Genomic DNA, 9,476 nt, shown 5'->3' with positions numbered 1-9,476 from the left:
ATTAAATATATTATTCAGATAACCTATATCTCTGTTATTTTTCTTCTGCTTGACCTATCAGTTTCTGAGACGTCTGCACTGTTTGCGTCTTGCACGGGAGACAGTCTTGCTAGGCGCACATATATCGTGTCTTCTTCGTCTATTGCTTCTTTTATCAAGATGTATCATCCTCTTTCAAGCATATACAGAAGGAGGGAAAAGAATAAAACCAACCCTCCTGAATCTGTCATCTAGCGTCCACAACTCATGGTTTACTCTCATTTCATTTATACCCCACAAAGCCTTCCACATCCCTTCTACTGGATTATTTTGAAGTCAGTGACAAACATCCGTATCATTTTATTAGTAAATACGTTAGAGTCTATCTACAAAAGATAAGGAATTCTTAACTATAAATTTTTTTTGGTCACACCACACGGCATTCACGACCTTAAGTTCCCTGGCCAGGGATCGAACCTGTGCCCCCTGCCGTGGAAGCAGTCTTAACCACTGGACCTCCAGGGAAGTCTCAGTGAAAGGGAGCAGGACCGTATATATGGTCCTTGCCCACCCTCCCCCCTGCCCCCCATCATGTCCTCTGCTTGCCTTTTGCCTAAAACTTTAGTCAAAGAATAAGTTTAATCAGAGAAGTGAGAAATGCTGAAACAAAGGAAAACAGTCAAAGGAGACTAAATAATAATAATGTAGTCACTAAGCATGGTCAAGGATCTTTAGTTCTTTCTCACGGGCTGTAGGTAATATTCTGAGCCATATCCTGTGAGCTGTCTTACAGATACCAAAACCCTAGGTGGAGAAATTAACTACACGATGATCAGACTGCACCCAGGACCTGAGCTGCCACAATTCCGAGAAATGACTGCAAAGAAATGGGAACAAGTGCACGCCGGCACTTTAGATTAACTAACTGTCCTGAAACAACCAAGATGATGCTAGGCAGACCACTGATGACCAATTTGAAGATGACTGTTACAGATGACTCTGCTGTTTCTACATGTAACCGCCCCCCCCGACTCTGTCTACAAAACCTCTCACCCCCTGCTTGTTGGAGGGGGGGAGTTGGCCTTTGGACAGATGTCCACCAGCCTCCTCCCAATTGCTGGCATCTGAAATAAAGCAAACTTTCCTTTCTACCAGCTCGGCCTACTTATTGGCTTTTGAGTGGCAAGCAGCCGGACCCCCCCAAGCATACCTTTTGGTAACAGATTTTGAGGCCCAATATGGGGCTGGCTACTGCTGGCTTCTGTGCTTTCATGACACCTGGCTCTCCTGGGTCTTCCAGGGGAAAACTATGGCTATGATACTGTATTAGCCTGCTGCTCGGAGCTAGCCAGCCCCAGGTAGGGGATCTGGGGGACGTTCTTACCAGCTACTGAAACTATTTGTTTTGAGGATCCTCCCTGTTTGTCCCCTGCTCGGCACTGGCTGCCAATTTGCACTTTTCTTGGTGGAATGGAAACTTGCATTTGGGGTGAGTGCCGACCTCCAAGACTGGGTAAGTCCACAGGTGTGCACATGGGCAGCCTTCCCATTTCTGAGTGCTAGTGCTATTTGGGCATTCGTGCTAGTTGGTTCTGACCTGTGTTTGATGTTGAGGATCATTTGTGAGCACTGATTGCTATTTGGGCACTTTTGCCAATGGTTCTGATGTCTGTCTGCCATTAAGGACCGTTTGTGAGCATGAAGCGCTTTTGGGCATTCTTGTCAATGGGTTCTGACATCTGACTACTGTTGAGGACCATTTGTGAGCACCGGGTGTCATTTGGGTATTTTGCCAAGTGCTTCTGGTATTTGACTACCGCTGAGGACCATTTGTGTCAGGGAAGTGTTTGGGACTACTTACTGGTAACCTTTGGAGAGGGTTTATGATAGATCTGTCGTTTGGTGTTTGAGAGTATTTCCGTTTATATAATTGGTACTCTGTTGCCTTATGTAAAATGGGAAATTCAGGTTCAACTCATTAAAAATTTTAGTTGTGAATTTATGATTAAAAAAGAAATAATTTTTTGGATAATGTATGGCTGTAGTATTCTTCAGACTCCAGAGAAGATTGGTTAAGATGAAAGGCTTGAAATTCAAAATACTGGTTCTTTTTGCATATGCAGTTAGGGAAATCTAACTTGATAAAACACTTTTTTCAGACCTTGAGAAACCAAAAATATGCCTAGGAAAAAACTTGAAGTTAACACTTATCATGTCCTTGAAATACAAACACAGTCCACATTGCCTGGAACTCTAGCTTTTGGTTAATTGTAAAACTTCAAGCTAAGGAAAAAGAAAAAAAAAAAAAAAAAGGAAAGCCTTTTAAAACTGAGTGTGTAATTTGGCTATTCTGATTATTATCCATAAAGTGATAAGCTTAATTACAATGCCTAATTCATGAAATGTAAAAAGATAAAACAATGAGATCTCTGTTTGTCTGATGTTTATATGTCTCAATATGTATTTTCGTATTTGGATAATATCTCCAAGGTTAATTAGTGAAGGAACTCTATTTAATTGGCCTTAAAAAAATATAAGTACTTGTTACTGAAAGGTATGTGTTGGGGGTCCAGCTACTCGCCACTCAAGAGCCAGTAAACAGGCCAGGTTGGTGGAAAGGAAAGGTTGCTTTATTTTAGATGCTGGCAACTTGAGGGGAGGGCGGCAGACATCTGTCTAAAGGCAGACACGCTTCCCTCTCCAACAAGCAGGGAATCAGTTAGGTTCAGTTGCTCAGTCTTATCCAACTCTTTTTGACCCCATAAACTGCAGCATGTCAGGCTTCCCTGTCCATCACCAACTTGTGAAGCTTGCTCAAACTCATGTCCATTGAGTCGGTGATACCATCCAACCATCTCATCCTCTGTCATACCCTTCTCCTCCTGCCTTCAATCTTCCCCAGCATCAGGGTCTTTTCCAGTGAGTCAGTTCTTCACATCATGTGGCCAAAGCATTGGAGTTTCAGCTTCAGCATCAGTCCTTCCAATGAATATTCAGGACTGATTTCCTTTAGGATGGACTGGTTTGATCTCTTTGCAATCCAAGGGACTCTCAAGAGTCTTCTCCCGCACCACAGTTCAAAAGTATCAATTCTTTGGTGCTCAACTTTCTTTATAGTCCAACTCTCACATCCATACATGACTACTGGAAAAGCCATAGCTTTTACTAGACGGACCTTTATCAACAAAGTAATGTCTCTGCTTTTAAATATTCTGCTTAGGTTGGTAATAGCTTTTCTTCCAAGGAGCAAGTGTCTTTTAATTTCATGGTTGCAGTCACCATCTGCAGTGATTTTGGAGCCCCCCAAAATAAAGTCTCTCACTGTTTCTATTGTTCCCCCGTCTATTTCCCATGAAGTGATGGGACCAGATGCCATGATCTTAGTTTTCTGAATGTTTGAGTTTTAAGCCAGCTTTTTCACTCTCCTCTTTCACTTTCATCAAGAGGCTCTTTAGTTCTTCTTTGTCTTCTGCCATAAAGGTGGTATCATCTGCATACTGAGGTTATTGATATTTCTTCCGGCAATCTTGATTCCAGCTTGCGCTTCATCCAGCCTGGTGTTTTGCATGATGTACTCTGCATATAAGTTAAATAAGCAGGGTGACAATATACGGTGATGGAATTCCAGTTGAGCTATTTCAAATCCTAAAATATGATGCTGTTAAAGTGCTGCATTCAATATGCCAGCAAATTTGGAAAACTCAGCAGTGGCCACAGGACTGGAAAAAGTCAGTTTTCATTCCAATCCCAAAGAAAGGCAATGCCAAAGAATGTTCAAACTACTGCACAATTGCACTCATCTCACATACTAGCAAAGTAATGCTCAAAGTTCTCCAAGCCAGGCTTTAACAGTACGTGAACCATGAGCTTCCAGATGTTCAAGCTGAATTTTGAAAAGGCAGAGGAACCAGAGATCACATTTGCCAACATCTGTTGGATCATCAAAAAAGCAAAAGCAAGAGAGTTCCAGAAAAAAATCTACTTCTGCTTTATTAACTATGCCAAAGCCTTTGATTGTGTGGATCAAAACAAACTCTGGAAAATTCTTCAAGAGATGGGAATACCAGACCACCTTACCTGCCTCCTGAGAAATCTGTATGCAGGTCAACAAATGACAAGAACTGGACAAGGAACAACAGACTGGTTCCAAATTGGGAAAGGGGTATATCAAGGCTGTATATTGTCACTCTGCTTATTTAACTTATAAGCAGTGGGTGAGAGCATTTATAGGGAGTTGAGGGGGGCAACATCCAGAAACAGTACAGTCATCTGTAACAGTCATCTTCAAATTGGTCATCAGTGGTTTGCCTAGCATCATCTTGGTTGTTTTAGGACAGTTAGTTAATATTGAGTTCCGGGGTGCACTTGTTCCCGTTTTTTTGGGGTCAGTTCTCGGAATTGTGGCAGCTCAAGTCCTGTAGTTAACTTCTCCACCTGGGGTTTTAGTATTTATACAACAGCTCAATAGGATATGGCTCAGAATACTATCTACAGCCCTTGAGAAAGAACTGAAGGTCCTTGACTGCCTAGTGACTACATCATCATTATTCAGTCTCCTTTGACTGTTTTCCTTTGTTTCAGCATTTCTCACTTCTCTGATTAAACTTATTCTTTGACTGAAGTTTTCAAAGGGCAAAAGGCAGGCAGAGGACACGGCGGGGGTGGGGGGGAGGGGTTGCGGGGTGTCAAGGACCATATGGTTATGCTCCATTTTATACTTCCAGATTGAACAAATTTAAATTTACCTACTTTTGTCTCCTTGTAAGCCCAAGAGGGAAACTAAAGATGTTTGGGTTTATTAAGCATATATATTGTACCACTGAATAAAAATTGTGCTATAAAAAGTACATAGTTTTTGAGGTTATGAAATATGTTCTTAAGTTTGCCAATCAGAAAATGCCAGTGTAACATTTTCATTACTTGTTTCTTGGTTTTGTTAAAACTTTCAAGGGCTAAAAACTGTGATATGTAAAAATGATAAGTGAAGCATTTTGGTATGTAAAGCAAAAGATACCAAAACCCCAGGGGAGAAGTTAACTCCATGATGACTGCCACAGTTCTGAGAACTGACCACAGAGAAATGGGAACAAGTGCACCCTGGAACTAAAGATTCACTTTCTCTCTCTCTTTAGTTGCTCAATCGTGTCTGACTCTTGCGACCCTATGGATTGTAGCCCGCCAGGCTCCTCTGTCCTTGGAATTCTCCAGGCAAGAATCCTGGAGTGGGTTGCCATTTCCTTCTCCAGAAGATTAATTAACTGTCTTAAAACAACCAAGGTAATGCTAGTCAGACCACTGATGACCAATCTGAAGATGACTGTTAGAGATGACGGTGCTGTTTCTGGATGTTGCCCACCCCCGACTCTGCCTGTAAACTTTCTCACCCCTTGCTTGTTGGCAGTGGGGGTGGGTGGGGAGTCAGCCTTTGGACAGATGTCCACCACCCGCCCCTGCAGTTGCCAGCACCTGAAATAAAGCAAACTTTCTTTTCCACCAACCTGGCCCACTTATTGGCTTTTGAGTGGCGAGCAGGCGGATCCCCTATGAGTACCTTTCAGTAACACCAAGACAGGGAATTCTTACTAAAACATAATCACAATACTGTTATCACTCCTAAATAATTTATAATAATTTCTTTGTTGCTGTTGTTCAGTCACTCAGTCGTGTCTGACTCTTCGTGACCCCATGGACTACGGCACATCAGGCTTCCCTGTCCTTCACTGTTTCCCAGAGTTTGCTCAGATTCATATCCATTGAGTCACTGATGCCATCCAATCACTTCATCCTCCTTCTCCTCCTGCCCTCAATCTTTCCTAGCATCAGGTCCAATGAGTTGGCTCCTTGCGTCAAGTGGCCAATAGTAATTTCTTAATATCATTAAATATCCAGAGTGTTCACATTTCCTAATTGTCTCATAAACATTTTGATTTTCTTTGCTCAAATTAGGATCCTGGTAAGATTCATATATTATGATTACTTGATATGTTTTCAGTGTCCTTTAAAATTTTTTTAGTTCCCTGACCAGGGATTGAACCCAGGTCCTCCAGAGTGAAGTGCCTCCCACCTGGAGAAGACCTGCAAATGAGTGCAGTGGCCCCGAGTATGTACGTGCTGTTCAAGGAGAAATCGTCTGCCAGGGTGGGGCTGGCCTACCTGGCTCAGGGATGCTGTGTACTTGAGAGTCGGGGTCAAACAATGGACTGTTGACAACTGTTCACAAAGGTCATGCTAGGATGACACTTTAGGGGGCCATTTGCAGCTCTAGAGTCAGAGCAGACTTCAGTCTTTATAAAACAAGAAGATGCCCAGCGGAGAGAAGCCTAGCTCTCATTATAGCATGTGACAGCACCCCGCAGGCTGCACGTCTCTCTGGCCTGCTTGTCTCCCCAGCACGGCCATGGGTGGATGTCTCGAGGATGGGGACTGAGCTTTCCTCGTCTTTGTATCCCTGGCCTGACACATCTGGAGTTTGCGTCATGCTTAGAACAAGGAGGGGCAAGCAGAGACATGCTGAGAAGGGATGAGAAGGGGAGGAGGTTGGAGAGTGGCTGCCTGCAGGGACCACCAGGGATCTGGGAGCTGCAAGAGTGGGAAGTGACGACGGCCCTGGGGAGGTTGGGGCTATTTTCAGGGGGTGAGAGTCAGGTGAGGGAGGCCGTGCTGTCGTAGCCAGGGGATGGCCAAGATTATCATTAGGGCCAAGGGACAGAAACTTGACAGGGTCGGGGAAAGGAAGATGTGAGGAGTAGGCATAATCTGGGATGTGCGTTTCCTGGGCTGTTGGTCACTTAGTCACTCAACAAGCACTGAAGTTCCACCGAATGCACAACACGATCAGACCTGCTGCGAAGACGCAGAGGAGGGAGGGGTTTTGGCCTTCAAGCAGCCCCCGGTGTGGGTGGGGAGACAACAGTCCCCCCACACAACAAAATGCCTGTAAAGGAGCCCCCTGTCCTCTGGTTTCTAACCTGCTCTCACCTGAGCCCCTTCAACCAGTCATGATCTTCTGTTTGGGGGGAAAGGTTGGAATCTATATACTTAACATCCCGTCAGAAGAAAGGGATAAAGAAAACCAGCGCTTGCTGCCACGTCTTTCATCTTATTAGACGTGAAACCTTGGGGGTGATGAGACAGATATGGCAACTCTCGAGGAGTGCGTCAGAAGCATTCGAGCTGAGGAATGCTTGCCTTGGCCTGGGGCTCTTCTAAACCAGTTCCAGTGGGGGGTGGAACTGAAAAACTTCACACAATGTGCAGCTGAGGACGATAGAGTTGGAACAGGTATGCTGGAGGAGCAGATCACTGCTTTTGATGGATGCGTGCTGTCTGTGGATGTGGCTGCCTTCAACGAGGTCTAAAACTCACGGTGGATCGGTGACCTTGAATAAAAGCTTGCAAGAAAAAACGCTGCTGACGCACCCCTTTAGTTTTGCCCTGTCTGTCTCACCATTATCCCAAGGTTCCACGTCTGATAAGATGGAACATTTAGCAGCAAATGCTGGTTTTTTGGTTTAATTGGCTTTTTTTTTTTTTATAAATAATTCACAAAGTGGAGGCACTGTGAGGATTACAGAAGACAAATCGTCCGCAGCTCCACCACCCAAATGTTACTATTGCTGTTCAGTCGCTCAGTCGTGTCCGACTCTTTGCGACCCCAGGGACTGCAGCACGCTAGGCTTCCCTGTCCTTCACTATCTCCTGGAGTTTGCTCAAGTTCAAGTCCATGGAGGCAGTTCTGTTCCATTCAGTTCAGTTGCTCAGTCGTATCTGACTCTTTGCAACCTTCCCTGTCCATCACCAACTCCCAGAGTTTACCCAAACTCATGCCCATGGAGTCGGTGATGCCATCTAACCATCTCATCCTCTTACTAATGTGAAATAATGAACAGAGAACACAGCTTTTGTAGCTGAGGTAGGACCAGTCGAAGACCCAGGACTCGGCCCCCTGCCCCGGTGTGCCCCGGTTCCCTGCGGGCAGATCCTGGAACTGGACTGGCCCGAGTGACTAAACTCTGAGCAGAGGTCAGGGACACAAAGCTAGGGTGGGGCGCAGAGGAGGATCCACTTGTTCAGCTTTCTTCAGCCCACAGTCCCCCAGATGGACCTCCACACCCATTGTATTAGTTCCTATTGCTGCTATAAATAAGCCACAAGCTTAGTGACTTCAAACAACATGTTTACTCTCTTACAGCCTAGAGTCTACACAGCTGTGTTGCTAACGACGGCTCTCAGGGACAATCCATCTCCTCGCCTTTTCCACCGACATCCCCAGCTTACTGTTCCTCCTCTGACTTTAGAGCCAGCCTCCTATCTGACCCCTGCCTCTCTCGTTAAGGAAAAAATCCACCCCCCCCCCCAATCCAACAGCAATGTATAGAAGGTTTACCTGGAGAAATCCTTGTGATTATATTGAACCCACCTGGATAACCTAAGAGAATTTGCCATCTCAGGAGCCTTACCTTAATCACACCCGCTGAACGCCTTCATTTGGCTGGGTTAAGTGACTATATTCACAGGTCACCAGGAGGTTAGGATGTGGGGGCGGGGTGAATCTGGCGCCTCCGTTCATCCTGGCCAGCTGCTATATCCCAGTAATCAGCAATAAGAGTCACTTCCTTCTTCCTTCTCTTTTCCTTCTAAAATTTACTGTGCCTCACTCAGTCATGTCCAACTCGTTGCGACCCCGTGGACTGTAGCCCACCAGGCTCCTCCATCCATGGGATTCTCCAGGCAAGAATACTGGAGTGGGTTGCCATTTTCCTTCTCCAGGGGATCTTCCCAACCCAGGGATCGAACCTGGGTCTCCCACATTGCAGGCAGACCCTTTAACCTCTGAGCCACCAGGGAAGCGCTTTTATTAAGTAGGGGCTTCTCAGGTGGCTCAGTGATAAAGAATCTGCCAGCCAGTTCAGGAGATGCAGAAGCTATGGGTTCAATCCCTGGGTTGGGAAATCCCCTGGAGAAGGAAATGACAACCCACTCCAGTATTCTTGCCTGGAGGATCCCAGGGACAGAGGAGCCGGGGGCGGGGGGGGGGTGCGGGGGGGGGGGGGGGGGGGGCGGGCTACAGTCCATGAGATAGCAAAGAACTGGACATGACTGAGTGACTGAGCACCATACATTCTTATGATTAAAAAAGAGAAACAAAATAGCACCAGGGTGGGAGGTCATGGCACCTGGGAACCTACTGGTCTGGGTCTGCACTGTGGGTGGGACACTCAGAGGCTCCCTCAACACCCAGAGGGAGAGAGGAGACCCTGCCCCCATCACTCTGCCCTCTCCCGCACATCACTCCACCCTCTCCACCCTGGGTCCCCTCAAGCTTTCTTCATCCAAAAAGGAAGAAGCTCTCAAAGAAACCTACCACCAAAATAGACAGGTTCCCCTGATCAATCCTGCTCCATCCTGTCTCTTTCACCCCATTTCTCCCCACCTCTTTAGGTGTTGTGGTTTGGACGTCTGTGTCCCGCCTGATGCCCAGTGTGATGGTGTTGGGA

The sequence above is a fragment of the Ovis aries genome, chromosome 4 (assembly GCF_016772045.2).
Source record: "Ovis aries strain OAR_USU_Benz2616 breed Rambouillet chromosome 4, ARS-UI_Ramb_v3.0, whole genome shotgun sequence".
Taxonomy (NCBI): domain Eukaryota; kingdom Metazoa; phylum Chordata; class Mammalia; order Artiodactyla; family Bovidae; genus Ovis; species Ovis aries.
The sequence above is the reverse complement of the archived record's forward strand: the minus strand, read 5'-3'. Positions refer to the sequence as shown.